This window comes from Ammospiza caudacuta, chromosome 3, assembly GCF_027887145.1.
Source record: "Ammospiza caudacuta isolate bAmmCau1 chromosome 3, bAmmCau1.pri, whole genome shotgun sequence".
Taxonomy (NCBI): Eukaryota; Metazoa; Chordata; class Aves; order Passeriformes; family Passerellidae; genus Ammospiza; species Ammospiza caudacuta.
This window is the reverse complement of record NC_080595.1, coordinates 22,807,392-22,828,371: the sequence shown is the minus strand read 5'-3', so window position 1 is coordinate 22,828,371 and position 20,980 is coordinate 22,807,392.

Sequence of the window (20,980 nt, the reverse complement as noted above, 5' to 3'; positions counted from 1 at the left end):
TGTTCAAATTGCCTAAATGAAGTTTCTTGAGAAGAAATGGAAGGCTCCAGGAAACTGGCATGTGTCCGCTTGATCCCGGTGGTCTCACTTCACAGAGTGTGTGGAACTGAATAATTTTCAGTGCATTACAGTCAGGGAAATTTTACTCTAACTTACAACCCAGAATTAAACTAGTTTCTAAATTGCAAAAGCGCATTACTAATGATGACAAGTTTCCTGCACTGCACTTAACCCACTCTTTTCAGAAGCAACCATCCAGCCTAGGAATATGTCATAAACTCCCCAAGTACCATGATGTCAAGGCAGAGAGCAGTAGTTTCATCAAGGTCACACAAAGGTTGCACCTGGAAGGTGAAAACAGAATTGAGCTCTCTTGTGTCCCACTAAAGAGCTTTGACAGCAGACCATCATCTCTCACTGAAGTCAACCCCTGTAATAAATGATGTCTCCTTGGTGGGGAACTGCCCAATCTGACATCATTAGCAGATCTGGAATTGCTAAAAGGTTTAGGACTTCAACATGTTTTGCTTTTAATTGAGCATGAAGCTGACTTGGAAATAATACCAAAAAGAGCCTTACACCCAAATAAAATCTGTTTAGATTGGCTGGTCTTCATGAAGTGATTCAGAACAACAAAGCTGCACCTTCTTTCTTCATGTCGACACACTTGTCAGGACTAAATATTGTGGGCTGCACGTCTTTGAATGAGATTGATTGCACAACCTTTGTGAAAGTGCAAAGCATTTGAAATGCATCTTGTGTGGGAAGAAAACAAATGGATCAGCCCTCCTCCCCTTTGAATCTATTTGGATCATTATAAAAACAGATAAACTGCTGAATAGGAGACATAAGTAAGGTCATCCTTGCAGGGAAGCGTGCTTATGTCAGGTTCACCCTGGGTAAAACTAATATATCCTCACATGGTTTTGGAAAGATTTCTTCTTGGTTCCCGAAATGAAGAGATGACAGCCCAAGAGAGCAGTCATTAAAAATAAAAGCATGTTTTTATGTTTAGGAAAATAACACATCAATCCCTGAATTTAAAATCATCTTTAACATAACCATGTTTCCAGTGATCCTCTTTTTTGCTAGAGCATGTCACTCTCAATAACACATGCTTTTGAAGATCAGAATTCTACAAATACTTAAAAGATGTTTCTGCCATTCCCACCTGACTCCTGGTTCTCCAGCTCATGAAGGCATTCCCCATGCTCCATAAACCACATGCTTCAATTCCCTGAATGTATATTATCCATAATTGATTTAATCCTTCAGCATTGGGAACTGTAACTGTATCATAAAATAAATGGGTTATGTCTGTTTCTTGTTCTCCTCAAGATCTTGATGCATGTATTTTACACAGATGACAAAGACATTTCTATTGTAGCATCAGCAGATTCATTCAGGAAGAGCTGAGCCCTGTCACACGGTAGTTTTAATGTTCATTTCAGCAAGAGCAGGGTCCCGGTGTGCAACTGTTTGTCTAATGGAGCTTTTTGACAGAGGTTTCAAGTCCGTCTGTGAGGTCATTCAAAGGGGGTACCTTGCCTTTGCCCCATAGGAGTTCTTGCTGACATCTCCAAACAAACACCAGCAACAGTGCAGCTTTGCAATCAGCCAGAACAATTATCTGAAGGGAGAGACTGGGAGCCTTGCCCCAAAAAAAAAAATCCAAGTAGAGTATTTAGTATTTTTTTAGCCAGATCATCTTGCTGCATGATTGTTACTGCCAAAGCAAGGGAAGGGTGTGAACACACTGGCAAGAATGGTACAGTTACTTCTCTTACAGCTTTGAAGTCAACTCAACCTCACTGGATCATCAGCATCTTTCAGATGTACTGGGCCGCATCCTTTGCTGATAAACCAACAAAGTTAGGTCATCACTAGAGAGGTCTGCACTTGCACCAGCTAACAGTTTATCCTGTTATAATCAGTATCCCCCTAAAACTGAATTTATTAGGTAGTTCTCCAATAAAAAATGAAATCTATCTTCACCACCAGTCACTCCTGTTTTCACAGAGGGCAAAACAAGAAGATGTGTTCTGAATCACATGCCTGACAAGGCATCATGCTTATCTGTTCATCAGCCCACAGCTGTGATTCAGCTGCAATTATTTCTCCTGGAAGAGCAATTTCATCTATCATTATTATCCTTATTATTACTGCACTATTTTTTTAAATGGCAAATATCTTCTATCTTTGTGGAATGTGGGAAGGCTGTTTTACTTTTGATATTAAAAAGTTCTTTTGCAAAGTAAACATTGGCTGATCCTCAGACCTGGTATACTGTTTAGGAATGCAGCCTTGCACAAAGCCCAGAGGCTTTTCAGGGTGTTAAAAGAAACCTCAGGCATTGAAGTCATCCCCAGGAATCAGATGAAACTGATGTGTACACATATCAAAATGCCAACTTCAACTGTGTGAATATGTCAACTTGATTTGAGCTGGTAGGAACGCAGGGGCTGTTTCCAACAATAAAAAGCAGTTTAAAAGGCTGTTTTCTAAGATGGGTTAACTGCATTTAAAAAAAAAAAAAAAAAAAAAAAGACATAAAAAACCCCCACAAACTTAAGAAGATAACATGCAAAAAACAAGACAAAAGGAAAGCTGAAGCAGAACTTAAGAATTAATGCCTACTGCAGCTCTTTCAAACAGGGTTAACAATTTTAAACACACTCAAAAAATCTGGAATGTCATATGCTCGGCTTGTTTGTAATTAAACTTCAGTATTATCCCCCTTTTCACTCCATTTCCATATCTTCTGTTTACAATTGGAAAGTCCCACCAGCTGCCACTAGCTGATCTTAGAGCAGATCTTGTGGAGGAGAATTGATCTGCTTACAGGACACAATCTTTACACTATAAAATCTCTAGATCTAATCAATATTTTTCTTTCCACAATTTAGCTACTCCCTCCAGCATTATGGGAGACTGTTCTCCTTTCCTTTAACATAATATAGAAAAGTGACAAAACCTTTCTCTGTCCTGGCAGGTCCCGTACTGTCATGTTCATCAGGTGCTCGGAGACTCTATGTGCCTTTGCAGTGCTGGACTTGGTCCTACTGTTCAAGAGCTGGAGAGGGAATACAGAAGCTGGAGAGGAAGAGGAGCTAGCAGCACTGCCATGGGCTCAAGCGTTTTGGCATAACTTGGCAACTCACCTAGAAAACCCAGAAGGTACGAAGAGGTGGAAATATAAGCTCCTTGTTCTGAAAGGGCAAACTTTTCTGTCTCCAGAGAGGTAACATCATCAGCAGAACAGGCAGAAAATGGGAAAGAAAGACATAGGAGATAACTTTTCAATTAAACCATTAGGAACAAGAAATATTTTGATTCTGAGTTACTCTCCCAGCCCCTTAAGGGCCATAAGATCACAGCTGTCCATCCTCCTCCAGGATGGAGTTTAAGCCAAAATTTATCTTGCCATGATGCACTTTGGGGTCCACCTCTCAGAGGTGATGTTGACAGTTCCAGGGCATTTTCATCAGTGCTTGTCTTGATGAGATATTCCAGGTCAGAGAAGCCACTTCCAGGCAATAACCCAGCATTTTCTTGAACATACAAACAAAAACACACTTCTGCCTCATACTTCTAATAATACTGAGCAGTAATGATGACTCAAAGCTGAAACTCATGATCTAATTGGAGACTGAGCCTCTCTGACTGATAAGAGCAACGTGAATAAGATATACTTGAGAATGCTTTCTGGCTGGCAAAGGAAGGATAGACAATTGTTATGAGCCCCTCATTTGCACAGTTGTATAAAGTGATGATGAAAGGCTAGAGTTTGTGTAAGTGAAAGACATAATGCAAGATAGTGCTACACCCAGCCTTCAGCGAAAAAGCAGTCTATCTGCACATATGCACTAGTGAAGGGGCTCAGTGGTCAATTAAAAGGAAAATTTTAAAAGCAGACATTTGTGGTTAGTATATCAGATGGGAAAATTAGACAGATGTGAATAAGCCAGCCTTGAGTACTGAGTTGGCAGAGCACATAAAATTAGTTAGGTAAGATGGTTAACACAAAGAAGGTGAAACCTGAAAAATAAAACAAACTATTGCAGATTGAGCAAGAGCTACATATTAGTGAGACTCAGCAGGGTTGCAGTAATTTGGAAAGTGAGAAATAATTTGGAATGGGATTGAACAGAGAACAACCACCTCTCCCTGGTAATTAGGCTAATTCAACAGAATCTTTTGTTTGGGCTTGCCCACTACAAGTTCTCATTGCAGATCCTTAAAATATGAAATGTGATTCCTACTATGTATTGTGAAGGTGTCAAACAGAGCCTGTTGTGAGCAGAACTGTATGACAAGTCACATGAAAACTTTCTGCTTCAACAACAAAACCAGCAGAATATGCAGCCATCATGAGTTTCACATTTCATGCTTCTCACTGAAATTAGGTAACACTGGGAAAACTAATGGAAAAATTTGTCTACTTTAATGCACACTTTTAATAAAAATCTTCTTGGTAAATGAATGAGAGGAATCTGAAATAACTTATGAAATGTGTAAGTAAATGGCATAGGTATAGTTACAATCACAAAACTATTCAAATTCAATAGTCTCAGTTCAGAAGTGCAGGGGGAATTGTCCCCAGCACTAAAGAATACAAAATCTACAATATTTCCCGGAGGCAAAAAAAAAAGCAATAAATTCAGGTTCACTAAAATATCCTGTTCTGAAAGCCAAAATACTTAATTTTATTTTTATTTTTAAATATATTTTAATTTTTCTATATACATATGTTTGCTTTCAAAGGGAGATATTCTTTTTTAAACACAAGAAACCAAATACATAAATCAAATTTTACTCAAAAAAAAAATCCAAAATAAAAATTTATATCCAGATAAGGAATGTCTTTCAACTGTATTGAAGCAGACCAATTTATTATTACAATTACTATTTCTTTTAATGAAACTTCACTGAAACAAATTTTAAAATTCTACTGGAGATTTTTCAATGCCTTCTGCCTAATCAAATATCCAGAATTCCACCTCTGGAAAGTAACCTTAACTTTTCTTCAGAGCACTTTAAGGCATCAAGGGACCAGGGAGCAGCCTCCTGTCTGGCAGAGTATCTTTAGCACTGGTTGGCACAGAGACAGATTGTGGCCCTTTTTCATCTAGCAGCTATTCAGTGCAGCACATTTGTTGTTCTTTGCTGCTAAGGAGACAATCTGCTTTTCATTTCCTCTGAAGAAGAGCATAATACTATGAGGAAAACATCAGATATAATTAGGCAAAATGGTTGACTGCCTGACTGAGCAGAGAAATGGAACTGTCCTGGATGTGAAAAATAGCCACACACCTGAGAAAGAAACAGGAAAAAGGAGAAAAGTGCTGGCTGCCCAATCAGAGCGTGCAGAAGCTACCATGTGTTATCCTTTCCTTGTGCAAGTGGGATATTTCCTAGGAATTGTGCAAACTAATTGTCTTCAAAACATCTGAAAAATGAAAAAATAGAGTAAAAAAATAAAATAGAAGCCCACCCCCACACATATTCTGCTATTTTCCTACATTATGTACTAATGTGTACCTACAGATGGAAAACCTGGTTCCTGAACATTTCTAGACCTGTACACAATCTGGACACAATTCTCCAGCGCTTTATGCCAATTACATGTGTGGCCGTGTCGAAAAATGTCCTTTAACTTACAGAATGAGGAGTTTGCAAGAAGCCTTTTCCTGCTAACAGCAAATAGCAATTGATTCATTACTGTGCACAAGACTTGAATGTTTTGGAACAGGAAAGCCTGACCTCTCATATTCCCCTGGGTCACAACAATAGCAGCACCACCCCATGCCTCATAGCCCATGAGGTTATGGAGGGCTGGAGGACTCTCCTGGAAATGCAGGGACCTTACAGAAAACATCAGGGAAGTCAGCTATCAGGTAACTGAAGTTCCTGCTTCAACAAAGGTAGGCAAAGGCCTTAAAAATGCAGTCAGGGGCACTACCGGTCACCTCTTACACTTGTCCATCAAAGAGTAAATAAAGGATGGCTATGGCTAGTAACAGACTACAGCTTTCTACTAACTCTGCAAGTCTTGTCTGGACTCATCTCAGCTTGCCTAGAGTTTTTTTTTTAGGTTTATCCTCTTGTAAAAGTAATTTTTTTAATTACTATGCGGAGATTGCTTTGTCTATTTTATATCCTTGTCTTTGGCTAATTATGTTGTACAACCATCATTTTTATAGAGTCAGCTGTAACAAGCTGTACCAATGAATGAAGTAGACTTAAATAATCTAGAACAACAAAATAATTTCTGTGTAAAGACAAGGTATGAGAGCAGAATGCTTGAGAGTGAGAACACAGGTTACAGTGAAGAGGAGTGCAGGCATTGCATGACCTAAGAGAGGGCATGAGATAGCATAGGAGGTTTTGGGGATGCAACTACCTCACTAACTGCAGACTCAAAGAATGTGTAAAACTGCTATTCAGGTGAATGTGAACAAAAGCAATATTCTATTAAATGCAGCCACTCCAAACAGCAAATCTGGGTGTAATGTAGAGGTGCAGATTAATGAAAAAGCTGAAGTGTTAAATCATGCTAGAAAAAAAATAAACTGAAAATGTTCCCAAATGTACACTAGAGAAAGAGGGAAAGACCTCCAACATCACCTTCATTGCTCTACTTGTGTAGGACTTAGGAGATTGATGACACAGTAACTCCTCTTCTAGACTGAAGCCAGTGAGCCAAAGGGCAGGGGAAGATCGTGCATAACAGCAGAGAAAGGCTATGTGTAAAGGAGTGTGTATACAGCAATTTTAACTGCATCATTATTGAAGTATTTTCCAGAATTACACTCCATTTTCCTTTTCTCTTCATTATTCATTAATTATACTGGTAGCAATTCAGTTATCCAAATAACATTTGACATTACGGACAAGGTGTATTTTCTTTCTGCAGAACAAACACAATTTTGAGAATAACACTACCTTTCCCTAATGGATAGTCTTCATACAGGCCTTGGACCCCCATGGATGCAACAAAGAGCAGCATATCCATCTGTGCTAATATATGATCAGGCTACCAATTCAGCACTGCCAGTGAGAGAAAGATTGCCAGAATCTCTTATCAGCACAAGGACATATCTGCATTTTTGTTTTCTGGGCTGAACTAAGGTGATTCTGCTCGTGCTCTCCAAGTCTGACAGCTCCAAACATGTAATCACACCATTGTGGTTAGCCCAGCAGTGAACACAAGCCCTGCTGAGAGCCAGCTTCACACTACCCAGGCTCAGCACGGCCCTAACACAGCCACAGCATTCCCAGTTCACATTTGGCTGATTCTGTCTGCCTGCAAATCAACACAGACACATGCTTGAAGATACAGCCCAGAAATCCAAAACACTTCTGAAAATTTTTGTGTATTCCCCATTTCCTATCTATTCTTTCTCTCTCTCTTTCACTTGCTCGCTCATTTGCTCTCTCTTGCTCCCACTCTCTCTCCTCCTCTTTTTATCTCTTCCCATTTTGATTTTCCAACAGATTTTTGGGTCTGGTTCCTCTTCAGGGCACACAGACGGTTTACTAGCAAGAACTCTGCCCAAAATTTCTCTAGTGGCTTAGGCAGGGACAGTGCTAACAAGAAACACTACACAGAGGTTTCTTTGACAAGATGGCCACAGTGGATCTTCCCAAAGCAGCACTGGAGATGAGCAAGAAGCACATCTTAGCTCCCTACAACTCAGCACAACATGGTCCTCAAATGGATGCTCCTCTTAATTAAGTGCTCCCATGCAGTGCAATGCCTATCAGCCACAAGAGGCAATCAGATCTGGTGTTCACTTCAAAACAAATCAAATATGTTACCTGGATGAGCAATGACTAGTAACCACTTTCAGCTGTTGCCAGAGAGGATGATGTGGCTCAGCAGTGCAAACTCATTCAACCTAATAATTGTCAGAGCTGAGAGTTTCAGGAGGAGATTTACAATGGTTCTGCAGTCTGGCTCTAGACTTAGAAGTTAGGGTGGAGACTGTAAAGAATTGGCAGCTGATAACAGAAATGGAATTAAACCAAAATATCTATCCTTTGTTTATTCATCATCTTGAAATATTTATAATGGTCCAAGTAGCCCTCCACCCACCTCACACTTGAGCTTTTAAACGTGTGTCCAGATTCAAAACTGACAACATCTTGAGTCCATCTCTGGATTAACCCAAACGCTTCCACTTTGACCATTAACAGATACTTCAACAAAATGAGATCAGAATTACAGCTGGCATCAGCTTTCTATTTGCTGTCTACATCCAAATTAATATTAGGTGTTACAAGACTAAAATAATCCCTAATGAACCTGAGAAATGGCATCCTGAGTGAAGTCATGCAAAGCCTGACTTCAGCCAACAGCCCTTTGTTATATTTATATATATATAAATACGTACATAAAACAAATATAGGACCAACTGACCTTAATAGAGCAATGTATATTACAATACCTACCTAACTGGATTTTAAGACTCCCTCTTAAGTTCAGCATTTCCCTCCACTCTAATTATTTTCTTTAAAAAGAACTGTATACATAGAGCCCTTATTAAAATCATGAATATCCATAATGCTCCTAGAGTTCACATCTGCTTTCTTTTTTTTTTTTCTCTTTAAGGAGATGGTTGCCAGTAAGGAAGATTACATGTTGCCTTAAATTTTCCCAGAATATGTCTCCTTGGATCCAACATGTGTACTTTTGTACACATTGAGAGGGCAGCTGGAGCATTTCACATACAGATGTTAACCTTCCCAGAGTTAATTATTCACATTATTGTTTGCATCTTCAATTTGAGTTACCTAGCTTGTATTAGAGTCCTGCATACTATGCACTAGTTTTGATGCACCAATACCTTCTGGGAATTTCTGGCTGCAACTACTGATTCATATCTAAATTCCCAAAAACTTTTTTATTCGTGCAACTGGTAGTGAGATTGTGAACACACAGGTGGAAAAAAAACTTCTACCAGGAAAGTAGTTATTTAAACAATTAGCAGCACAGAGAAGACTAAGGATAGCTCTTCTAAAACCTTTTATCTGCATTTCTTATTCTCCACTGCCTGCAGGCATCCCCTCCCTTTGGTAATCTGAAGTTCCCAGCCCTGCAGACTGCTGTCTTGGTATACTGTTTTTGCAAAAACTACAAGGCAATTTATCAAAAGGTTTTTGAATGATGACACTTTCTCCCAGACCTGAAGAAACAGCTCACTCATTTCTTCCATATCCTCCTTGCACTTGCTACAGAAGAGCCGTGAGGTATTTTTGGTGATCTATTTCAGACTTCTTTAACATTGGATGCTCTGGTTTCATAGTCTGACAACTGATTGATAAGTCCTCTCTTGTGGGCTGAGAATGATTGATCTTTTCCTCTGGGATTCCCATTATAGGGCGGCCCTGTGTCCTCTTTCTTGGCCAAGTGCCATGGGAAAGACATCTTGCAAAGACAGCCCAAAGAATAATGTATGAATTAAAAAAATTTTAAAAAAAGAGGAAGAAGAAGGCTCTGAAAATCATTCAGCATGACTGTGCACACATAGTTTAATATATATGAGTCTTTTTATCCTGTAAGATTTCTTTCTCACATCTCTCTGTTGACCTTGAATGTTTAGATGAGCCTCATTTTAAATAGGTTTCCCCGGACATGTCTGATCTCTAGGCACTTTTTTAAAAGAATTATCTACTGGGATCAATTTCCAAACAAAATCCATCACACTCAAGATGTGGATTTCCAACTTCACAAGCCATTATTTCGGCTGGAAGAAGAAATTTCAGCAACCGTAGGCTTCCCTGAAAGTTACATGATCTTGCCTCAGAGGCCAGTGAGACCATTACTGGGGAATGGCTAATGGGAGGATGAGAGGAAGGAAGACCCAGGTGCTTAAGATGTGAGAAAGTAACTCATGGTCCTTGAGAAACTTCTTGGATTCCCTCTGATTTAATGAGGCGTTTTTCCTCCACCACTTACTGCAAAAGTACAGTCTCATTAAGCAGTTGGTAGCTTACAGAGCTGGATTATCTGCTTCACATCCATACCACACTTCACCCATAACTGTGCATAAGTCAAACTCTGAAACTCTGAGATTCCAGAAAGGTCAGAGGAAAAAAAAGCTACTGAAACACCTTACAGTGGAAATAACACTGCAAAATATTCAGTCCATCTTCTGTACAAAAGAAGTGACTAAAGTCATTCAGGACCTAAAATTTTCAGGCTGGACAAGGGCTCCCAAAGCACTTTTTTTATATCTAGTCATTAAACACTTTCCATGAAAAGCAATTTCTCAGAATCCCTCAAAGTTGAGGATTCCCAAAACATTGTACAAATTAAGAATTTAAACATGCAGACACTTTTCAATCTCTGTTTGCAAATTTCTTTCACTGGATTTTTGTATGGATTTCCATTGGGCTTATCCTGGACTTGTTATATTTGTATTAGGGAGAAGTATTTTGTTAGTTCTATGGCTTAGGACCTGTCACAACAAGGGAGAACAGGGGGAGGTCTGGGAAAACACTGGGATACCCATTGCCTTGGCGGATTGCTCAGGAATCTGTCAGTGTATATTTTGTCAAACATTCAAATGAGATGGGCACAGATGGAGGGAGATTTTTTTTCTCTCTTCAACATTAACCTAATAGTTCCCCAGACACAGAAAGATGCTCATCATACTACTCCTGAGGAAACACATGCAAGTGCAGTGCTCACATTATTTACAAATTCAAGCACCTAGGGAAGTCTGCAGAATGGCAGCCTGAAGCCAGAACCATTCATGTATCTTGTTCCTATAATGTCCAAACCTAATACCATTCAGAGGTCAAGTCATGTACTGGGAGGTATGTTTGCTATCTGCAGGCCATGATCAACAGAAAACTGGCTTTTGCCATAAATACTAAGAAAATAAGAGGAGGAATCATAAAAGTGAAACACACCCTGTGGTATCATTGCTACAATCCATACTAGGTTCAATTTTAGGGTGATCAGATTTTTATTAGAGATGAGTCAGTTCTGGGGCCTATCAAAATAACTCGTTCATCTGCTGAGCTTGCTACTGCATTTGAGCAAACCTAAAAGATTTGCTCAGGAAGAATTTCATAGGATAAAATAATAATGATCCCTATTATGTGGGCCTGAAAACAAAGAAAATACAGCTATATGAGATTATTTGAATTTTATGTGTATATGGATTATCTGATGCTGAACATTATCATCTATAGAAACACTTAACTCTTACTTCACATGATTTTAGGTAAAAATGAGTCTATTTAAATTTAGATTTAAATATTTGCGAAGTTTAAGGGTTAGATATACCTTCTAGAAAGATCATGACAAGGCACAGATCTGAACTACCTGGAAGTCCTTACTCAGCTGTAGATGAAAAAACAAATATCAAATCCACCTATTCCAGTTGTGACAGCACCAAGCTCAGAATCAAAGACATTTGTTTGAATTCTAGTCAATACTCGTTACCAAAGTGAATGACAGTCTAATATCTTTTCTTTCTTTCATAATTCTTTTTGAAATTAGGGGTAAAAACACTTAGACAAGTTGAGTTTTGCATTTCCAGAAAGAGAGAATGAGTAATTTCACTGAACAAACAATAACCACTGTAAACAAAAGAAAAATGACAACAGTGGAGGGAAAAGAGTGGAGAAAGGGACGCTTTAAGTCTTGAATTCTTTTAGTTGGCTTTCTCCGTGCAGAGACATTGACATCCCATATTTGTTATAGTGTTTGGCAACATCAAATTAAACCAAGATACGACTTCATCTGACTGGCCTAGGAAGTGAGCATAATGATGTTTCCAATAGGACTGAAAATGGTATCAGTTTCAACAGGGGTAGTAGACAATCTCCAGGATTTAATTGTGGTCTACACAGAGCAAGAAAAGACCTTTACCCCTTGGTAGAGGACCCAAGTATACCTCATGAGCAGGGGCACCTTTCTCCAGCATCAAAGGCAATGGCGCAGCATGAAATTCAAACATCTGAAAAGTCTAATGGCTGAAAATTAAAAAATGCTGTCAGTCTACTAAACATGATTTTTAATTCAAGATAAATCAAACTAACAATTTACAGATGTTTGGAAAGAAAATGTTTAAGTTACTCATTTCCAAAGCCTGAGCCCTCCCTACCTTCAGTATTCCACTTGCATTTTAATGGTTGCAGTGGCTTTCTGCCACTGCCTGCTCCCTCCTGATGCACAGCACAAACCTCATGAGTCTCAGGTCTTACACTCAGCCTGGAGTCTGAAATCACATAATTTCTATTATCTTCAGGGTTAAGAAATAGGGAGACAAACCCAAGAGTTGATTATCCCTTAACAGAAAGAATATATGAAGCCTACATATATATATACATATATAAAATTTAGTGAAATTGGGAAAATCTTAGGCAGTAAAATAGATCTATAAAGAAACAGAGCACACTGATCTTTTAGGATTTATGCTAGTACTTTCAAAAAGCACACGTATGAAGCCCACCTGTATTGACAAGCCAGAAAAGGAACCTCAGATTGTCTTTGAAACTCACATGTCCAGTCTATTTCTTCTAGCTCTGTGGCTGGAAGTTGTGTGGCTGGTGGATAGCAGGAAGATAGGTCACCCCCATTGCTTCACCACTGGCTTTGCCTCTGCTCCCTCCATCCAGACAAACCTTAGATAAGGAAGGATATGGCTACCATCTCTTTCATCAACTGGTATTTCCATTAATGTTGTCCAGTTTATACTGTTCTTGGAAAAAAAGGGCATTGATATCATTATGTTATGGTTGGTCTAGTGAAAATTTTTTTTCTGCTGGTTCTGTGATCTGAGAGAAGAAAAAGAAGGGAACGGGAGACTGATACAACCAGTTCATCATGAAGGACATGAATGCAGCTGAGACGAGCAAACCTGAGCTGACTAAGACTCCATGCACTGGCTTCTCCCCAGTGAACGTATCACTACTGGTCTTTCTTCAAAAATTAACTTTGGAGCCTAAATCACTCTTGAAACACGTTCAAAATCACCCAGGAAACATTTACAACATCAACAGTAAAACTGCAGAGAAAACTTTTCTAAATCAATCTCTTATGCATTTGTGCCACCTAGTGAACAAAACCCAGCTGAAATGCTTTTGTGAGAGGCAAGACCGACCTTGGTGTCCTCAGAAATGCTTGTTGGCTCTGCAGTGTGCTTTGGTGGCTCACTGGGTTAACTGCCTTTGTCCATCAATGTTGGGCTGCCAGTTTCAAACTCTAGAAGGACAGCAAATGAATGTGACCTGAAAAACCAGAACCACAAAAAGCTCTTCTGTGTTGCAGGGGGGAAAAATCAAATAGCTGGATCTCACTCTCATGCTCTCACAGTCCCATAAGCAACATTAACAATAAGTGTGTGCAATGGAGTAATGAGCAACTCAGAGTCATTCTGGGTTCAGATACGTAGAGTGTAACATCTAAACTTAAACAATGGCTGTCTGCTATTCTGCAAGGGGAACCTTAATATTATATAAATTAATATCCACTTGGACTGTAAAAACCATACTGGTACTACCCTGGGACACAGTTTCCTATAAAGTTCATTGCTATTTTGGGACCGTAATGCATTATGAAGACATAGTATTATTCATAGTAATAGTAGCCTGGAGGCCCCAGCCAAAACCAGGGAAATTTGAGCATAGCTATGATTTACAGCCTAATCCAATAAGAGGGGGGGAAAAGGAGAAACCCTCATTTTAGAGATGAGAGCACAGTCAGGTAGGGCATGTTTGTGCTGTATGTTTTAGGCCAAATCCAGGATCTGGTGATGATAATGAGTTAGTGTCCAGGTGTATAGAGGGTAGTGCATACATGTCTATGATGTTCCCTTGTCTCTGGTGTCATGCTCCTGCATGTCTTCCAGGACTGCTCAGATAAGGGGCTAAGGAGGCTTGCAAGGATTCAAAGTCTAAATAAGTCTCCTAAAATGTTAGTTGATTTTGGTTTAGTTGGTGTAATTTAAAGCTTAACTGTGGACCTTGTTTCCAGATTCCAGGCCGAAATCCCTAACCAAGTGTTATTTCAGTATTTTGCTTTGAGCCAGTATGTATATTAAACAACAACAATCAGATCCTGTGAAAGATGTTTGTTTATCAGTATTTCAAATGTAGCAGCTATCCAGGCACTGACTTTCCCTACAGAGAAATAAACTCAGTTGCAGGACAAACGACAGTTCCACACGCTATAAAATAGTGCCATCTAGTGCTGACTGGATGATAGATTGAACTACTTTTTTCCTCGAAGAAAACATCCTGTAAGCAACTATGTTGCTCAATCCTGAAGATACATTGAATACAAAATTTCAGATTTCAATTGTCCGTAAAAGTTAGGTCTAGAATATGCAAATTAATTATTCTGTTCAACTTTTGAGTTATTTCATTAAAGGCTTATGCAGAGAAAACATTTTCCTTCCAACAAATTCATAGCCACCGTCAAAATTAGGCATATATTTATTGCAGCAGTATTGGTTTCACAGTCTGTGTACCAAATTTTTCTAAGGAAGATTAAAGCAATCAAAGAAGAATCACTAGTGAGTTTCAAGTAATGAACTGGTTATGATTGCTCATTAAAACCTAATGATAAGACATTTATAAGAACTAAACACACAAATTTACAAACCACTATTTTGCTTCTGAGAGCAATATTGCAATTGATTCAGAAAGACTAAAGATTATGTTTATAGAACAGAAGAACATAAAAATAAAACCTGCCAGAGCAGCACCAGATGATCCTCAGCATATCTGCAAGAAAGCTAATACTGGAGAAGCCAGCGGAGCATTTCCCCAAATTTTCACATCTCTGCCACGACAGGACAAGCTTAGAGCTATGCAAGGTAAAGGAGATGGTGTGTTCTAAGAGTGTCGTGTGTAGGAGTCTGCTGCATTGCAGACTTAAATTGTTCTTTGGATTGGACAATGGCCAAGCTCCGGCCCATGATACAAGATAGTGTGTGACAGTTACCAAAAGGGATGTGTGTCCATGCCCCCATAGCCCTGCTCATTCTTCCTTAGTGCCCACAGGAAGCTTTCTGCATCTCCCTATTCCTGGATGCCTTGCCAGACACTTCAGGACATCGGTTACCACTGTAATTCAAAAGGTGCTGGATGCCTCATGGAGAAGTACATACAACCTGTCCAAAAAGGAGAAAATGCAGAGTTTGTCACTGCAACTCTTTGCTATATTATTTCTGGCCTCAGATATACACCAATATCTTCAGTCACACTTGTGTGAGATGTGATTTCAGCAATTTTTGTCTGGTGTATTTTTCTTACCAGAGGTAAGAAAATGTACAGGCTGTAACACTGATAATTCAATAGACAGATGTCTTCCTCTGAACCTGCAGTGATCCAGCTTATCCACATCCACAGGAAGGACTCTGGTACCACTGGAGGTCTTTGCCACTGCACAAGGTACATAGTCTTCACTGATTGTCCTGATTTAAGGGTTCTGGGGCTGGTTCAGCAAGACCAGAAATGTCAGCTCAGGTATCTTGGATTAAGTCCAGGTACATAATTGTATTCTTCCTGTCTACATTTCCCTTTTGCTTTTTGTTGGATAAACTATTCCTCATGCTGCAGTCTACACTGTGTTTTGCTGCTCTGTATGCTAAAAAGCTGCCATATTCCATCCCAAAGTTGGCTGTATTCAAAGGATGGATTAACTGTTCTTTATGTATGCACTTTGGAACTGGATTGCAAGGTCCATTGTGTGTTTTAGGATCAGTGTTATTTAAAATAGTGGTTTACCACTAGTATCTTCCCCTTATACTCAAGTCTAAAAAGAAGCATTTGATAAATAAACCACTGCTGAGAGTGGGTTAAAATCTACAATGAGCCAAAGTCAGTGCTTGGTTTGAGTCTGATTGCTGTGACATTTTTTCTGGAGGGGGCTGGGAGGGAAATGGCCTCTTCAGAATTAAGGAAAAAATAATCCACTTACATCATAGAAAGCTGGAATCACATCAAAGGCTGTGAAAGCTCAGAAATTGGCAGCTTGAGATCCACTAAGAACTGAAATGAATTTATACCTTTTTTTAATAAAGCTTGAACAATGATTCAAACAACTCAATCCCTTAGCAATTTCACAACCTTTTGTTATTTTTCAGAAGTCTCTCTCTTGTCTTGGTGTGTCAAATCACCCATTTAAATCTTTTGCATATTTAGGACCAAATTGTGCTCTCCTAAGTGTTTGATGCTGTTGAGTTCAATGTACTTGGGAGAGCTGCAGAGCTTGGCCTTGACACAGAGGGGATGCCAAAGTGGGGCAGCACAGCTTGAGGGCAGCACACAACTCTCTACTCTGCATAGTTATGCTCTGCTGGAACCTTTCAGAGAAAGTCAATAAACTCTCATTTTTAAAATGGGAGTAAGACCAACCTACCTCCCAGAAGAGCTGAAAAGCTTAAGCATATCCATGTGACAAAGCCTGTCTGGTATCAATGGGCCACCACAGGCTCATTGGCCTTTCTGATCAATGCACATACACACACATATATATATATTACCTCTTCAGCCCCAAATTTTCCGAAGAACATCATTTAGATGCAGGATGACTGATGAGATGTAGTGTAGGGCATAGTCTCTTTTGGTGCCAGAATAAATGTTCTGGCTGGACCTATTGCACAAAAAATGCCCATGCCAAGCCCCAGATGGGGAAAGGGCACTAAGGCACAGGCCTAGGACCCCTTTGGCCCAAGAGGGGGATGAATCCATGACATCCCCTCTCCCAACTTTCATCTCAGCACAGAATATTAATAAACCAGATATAATCCCAGTCTATTCGCCTTTTGAAGGTACCTCAGTATACTTATGTATTAAAAATATAGTGGATAGCCAAGAAGGTAAAACTCATGAGAGGAAAAAGGAGTCTCATCCTGTAGTTAAGCAGTTGAGGTGCTCGGCTATGAAGCGGATGACCTGGGCTGTTTCTGCCTTTTAGGAGCCTGTTGAGGTGTTGCTTTTCCACTGGAGATAAAGAAAGGAAATAATCCAGGCAGTCCCAAATAACCCTTTTCAGATAGAAAGTTTGATCACCACTTTAGGTGCTGTTTTCAAGCTCTTAACTGCAGGTCTGACATAGCCAGGACAGCTCCTGCTAGCACCAGTGTGCTTTCTGGGACTGAACACCATCCTTTCCCTGAAACCATGGCATGAAGCTTTACACACAAGCACGCACATGCCTGTGTTCATTTTCTTCAATGTTAGCCATGTTTGAGCCATGCACATTCTTGGTGTAAATTTATTTTTGAACATTTCCTCTGTTGACAGCCACCTTCACTAACCAGCAGTATCTTGCTATCCCCCTGCTCAGGATTCCTGTGCTGCAAAAATGACACCTTTGAACAGGGAGACTGCATCACTTTGAGAGCCAGAGGATAGAGAACATCCCAAGCAGCTCTTCCTAGAGACAGGTGAGAGAGATTGCTGTCAGCTCCCACTGAGAATCATGACAGTACATTGAAGAAGATCATAATCTGTGGAAGGCCATGCCCCTAGACACCTCACCTGCTACTCATGAACATCTTAAAAGATGGTGAAATAGATTAAAAACTTGACAAGATCTCACAAGAGCCCTTGCTAATGCACTTCTTCCTGGTTTTAATATGAAGATCTAACCAATAGAACTTGATTAGAATCTGGTTGTCCCAAATGTCTCAATTGACAATAATTAATCCTTGGCAATTTGGTCATTCTTGTCCAGGAAGTACTTAGGGGAAAAGCTTAAATGGGTAACATTTTGGTTTCCTTCTACAAATGTTTCAAAGCAATAAAACACATTTGTCAATGAGGGCTTGGCTTCCTCCAGTTTTTGTTTCAAGGTCCTAGTCTGGCTGACACAGCCACATTCGATACAGACAATAGCTGTCCCGTAGCAATGTCAAGTGAGGGTGCTTCACAAGCACAATAATTACAGCAGTTAATTATTTGCACAGTGTCATAGGTGTGCCTAGCAATACATCGTTTAGACAAGCCCCAAGAACCTTACGGCCTAATCTGGACGGACATAATTAATGACCCATGGAAATAAGAGCAGAAACGAGGCAAATTTGAGCTCATCTCCTATTTTGTCTATGGGACATGCTGACCCCTGTGAGCAGCTCCTGTTATTGCCGAACCCGTTTTCCAGCGGCGCCTCTCCGTTCCTGAGGCTCTGCCGCCCTCCCGCGGCCGCTCGGGCTCGTCCTGCCCGCCTTGGGGATGTCATCTCGGGCGCTTGTGCGTGTGGCATGCTGCAGTCCCCGGGATCAGTACTCTGCCAGCTGAGGTAGACCTCTCCTTTTTGTGTCTCAGAAAACGAAATATGTTCCCTCCAGAAAGCATTTAACTGCGTTTTCCTCCAGAGCATAAGGCGCTCATAGCATCACAGGTTTATCCTGAGCTGAAAGGGACCCACAAGGATCACTGAAGTCCACCTCCCAGCATTGTCCAAGTGCTCCATGAACTCTGTCAGTTGTTGCTGTGACCACTTCCAGTGCCCAACCACTCTCTGGGTGAAGAAGCTTTTCCTAATGTCCAATCTCAACCTCCCCTGACAAAGCTCCTAGCCATTTTCTCAGGTCCTGTCACTGGTCCTCTGCTCGTTACAAAATTGGGTCCAGGCAATGATAGTGTGTGGTCAGCAACACATATTGACACAGGGACAAACCAGCTGCTACAGCAGAGCCATGAACTTCTGGAGCTCGTAGATATATTACAATCCAGCCTGGATCCTAAGGCAGAAAAGAAATTCTTACAGCCTAGGTGCAATCATTCCTGAAAGGCTCTTCTGAATCCACACAACCATCCTTATGTAAGCTGAACCAGGATGTCCTCCTGCATCTGTTTGACTCTATCCTTTGATCATATACTTAGTTAGAAACACCAGCAACATCTTTTCCAAGAATAAACTCTGAAAAGCAGAAAAACTGCATGAGTGAAGATTGAAGCAGCCTTCAGCAACTGAGGAAAAAGACTTCGAAAGACTTGGGAAGACTTCTTAAGAAAATATGAACTAGCAGCAAGAAAAGCCACAGATTTAGTATTTTGCCTGGGAAATCTTCCCGGTTTCCCATATGCACCCCTGACAAAATTTTTATGGCACCACAGATAATTCTTGCATGCATTTCCATGAAATAAACAAGTAAACTTACATAATTTTACAGAGAACCAACAGGCCCTTTGTCCATGCATGTGCCCAGGAAACAACAGTTCAAAAATCTAGGCTATCCCAGTCACACAGCTCAAAGGAAGATATTAGGGATGTCTCAGCCAGCTGAACAGCAAATATTTATTGCGTAAGAAAATTATGGTGGTGTAAATATTGTTGTGTTGCCAAGGAAATTGTAAAAAACTTCACACCCTCCATAAATTTGTACACATCTTAGACAAGGACATCTCTATGGCTTTGGAACAGAATGTGAAAAACACGATGAGCCTTCAAATATGCTTGAAAATGTACAGTGCGATATTGGAAAATCCAGACAATCCATTAACCTTTTATATGTGCATGTATACATGTAGTCATATGTGGACAAAAGCAGAAAACTGAATAAAATACTCAACACCTCAGTTTAAATGGACTTTATAGGAACACCCATGCTTTAAGGGTTTTTTCCCATTTTTACTGAAGTATGTTTCAAATAAATTTTCATAAAATGAAAAGAAAAATCATGTCATAAATACAGGTTATAGAAAAATAAAAGCATGAAGAAGATAGAAGTGGTTCAAAACTCAACACAAAAACATGAAGATATATTTCACTTGCTCAGAAAAAAACATCACAGGAAATGTCTCACTTCCAAAACAACTCTGTCCATTTCTGTTCACTTTTATTTTCTTCTACTCCCTCACCTCAAAACTGCGAATACTTTTTAGATGCACACACACACTCTTACTGTACTCCTGAGTTCTCCAAACCCCAGCAGAAGAATCTCCCACAAGCAAATTTTTTCCCAATTTCTAGAGAAGTTTCCCACAGTCATTACCCTCCCATTAACAACTGATTGTTTTTTCTCCCTCTCTTTTTAATTTGCACCATAGAATGCCATGCTTAACATCAAACATTTATTCCTTATTGCTCAAGTCAAATCTGTAAGGACCTACCTTTTACCTACTGTAAGGACAACAAGGATTGAGACACTTGTTCTTCAGTACAAGAGCAGAGTAGATTATGCACTGCATCTCTCAGCTTACACAGGCACAATATGAATAAAGATGCTACACACCATCTGATTAATGCAAACCCAAAGCCTGCTCCTACTATGGCTGCTTTGCAGCTCTTTGTGTAGTGTATGGGCAATGTTAGACGCTGCAGAGTAACATTTCTCAGCTGCAATGTGGATGAACCTGGAGAACTGAAGCTATAGAAGTCAGGAAGTCACATTCAGCTTCCCAATGTCATGAAAACTGAATTTTTAACTTTATACTTGTCACAACTGCATGCAACTGTCCTATAAAAATGCACAAAAGATCACAGTTTCCTGAACTCTACTCAATCCAATCATATTTCTGCAGAAAGCTATGTTCATAGATCAATTGGCAATTAACTTTTTTCCCCATAAAATATCTTTATGCATCTCTTGGAATGCCTGAGCCTCACGTTGTATGTAGTACATGATTCAGAGTAACACCGTGCTACAGACACAAGAATAATCAATGATCTGGATGTCTGTATTATCTTACCATGGAACAAAAGAACTGTGTAAACATACCTGGCAAGCCAATAGGATCACTTGTGTAGCAAATCTTTTTCATAGTCTACCTTCATTAATATTGAAGGAAGCGTTTAAAAAAAACCAGCAGAAATAAATAGATTTGCCATGTAACCTAACTATTTCCAGCCCTTCTATGCTTACAGACAGCTGTAATTCCTTGGAAAATACATTGAAGAAAATCTATTTCCAATATGAAATAAAATTTCAACCATTTACATTTTTCTAAAAAATAGAAAATTCCAGTATCTCTTGTTCTGTGTCCCTGTAAAGAAACAAAAAATATC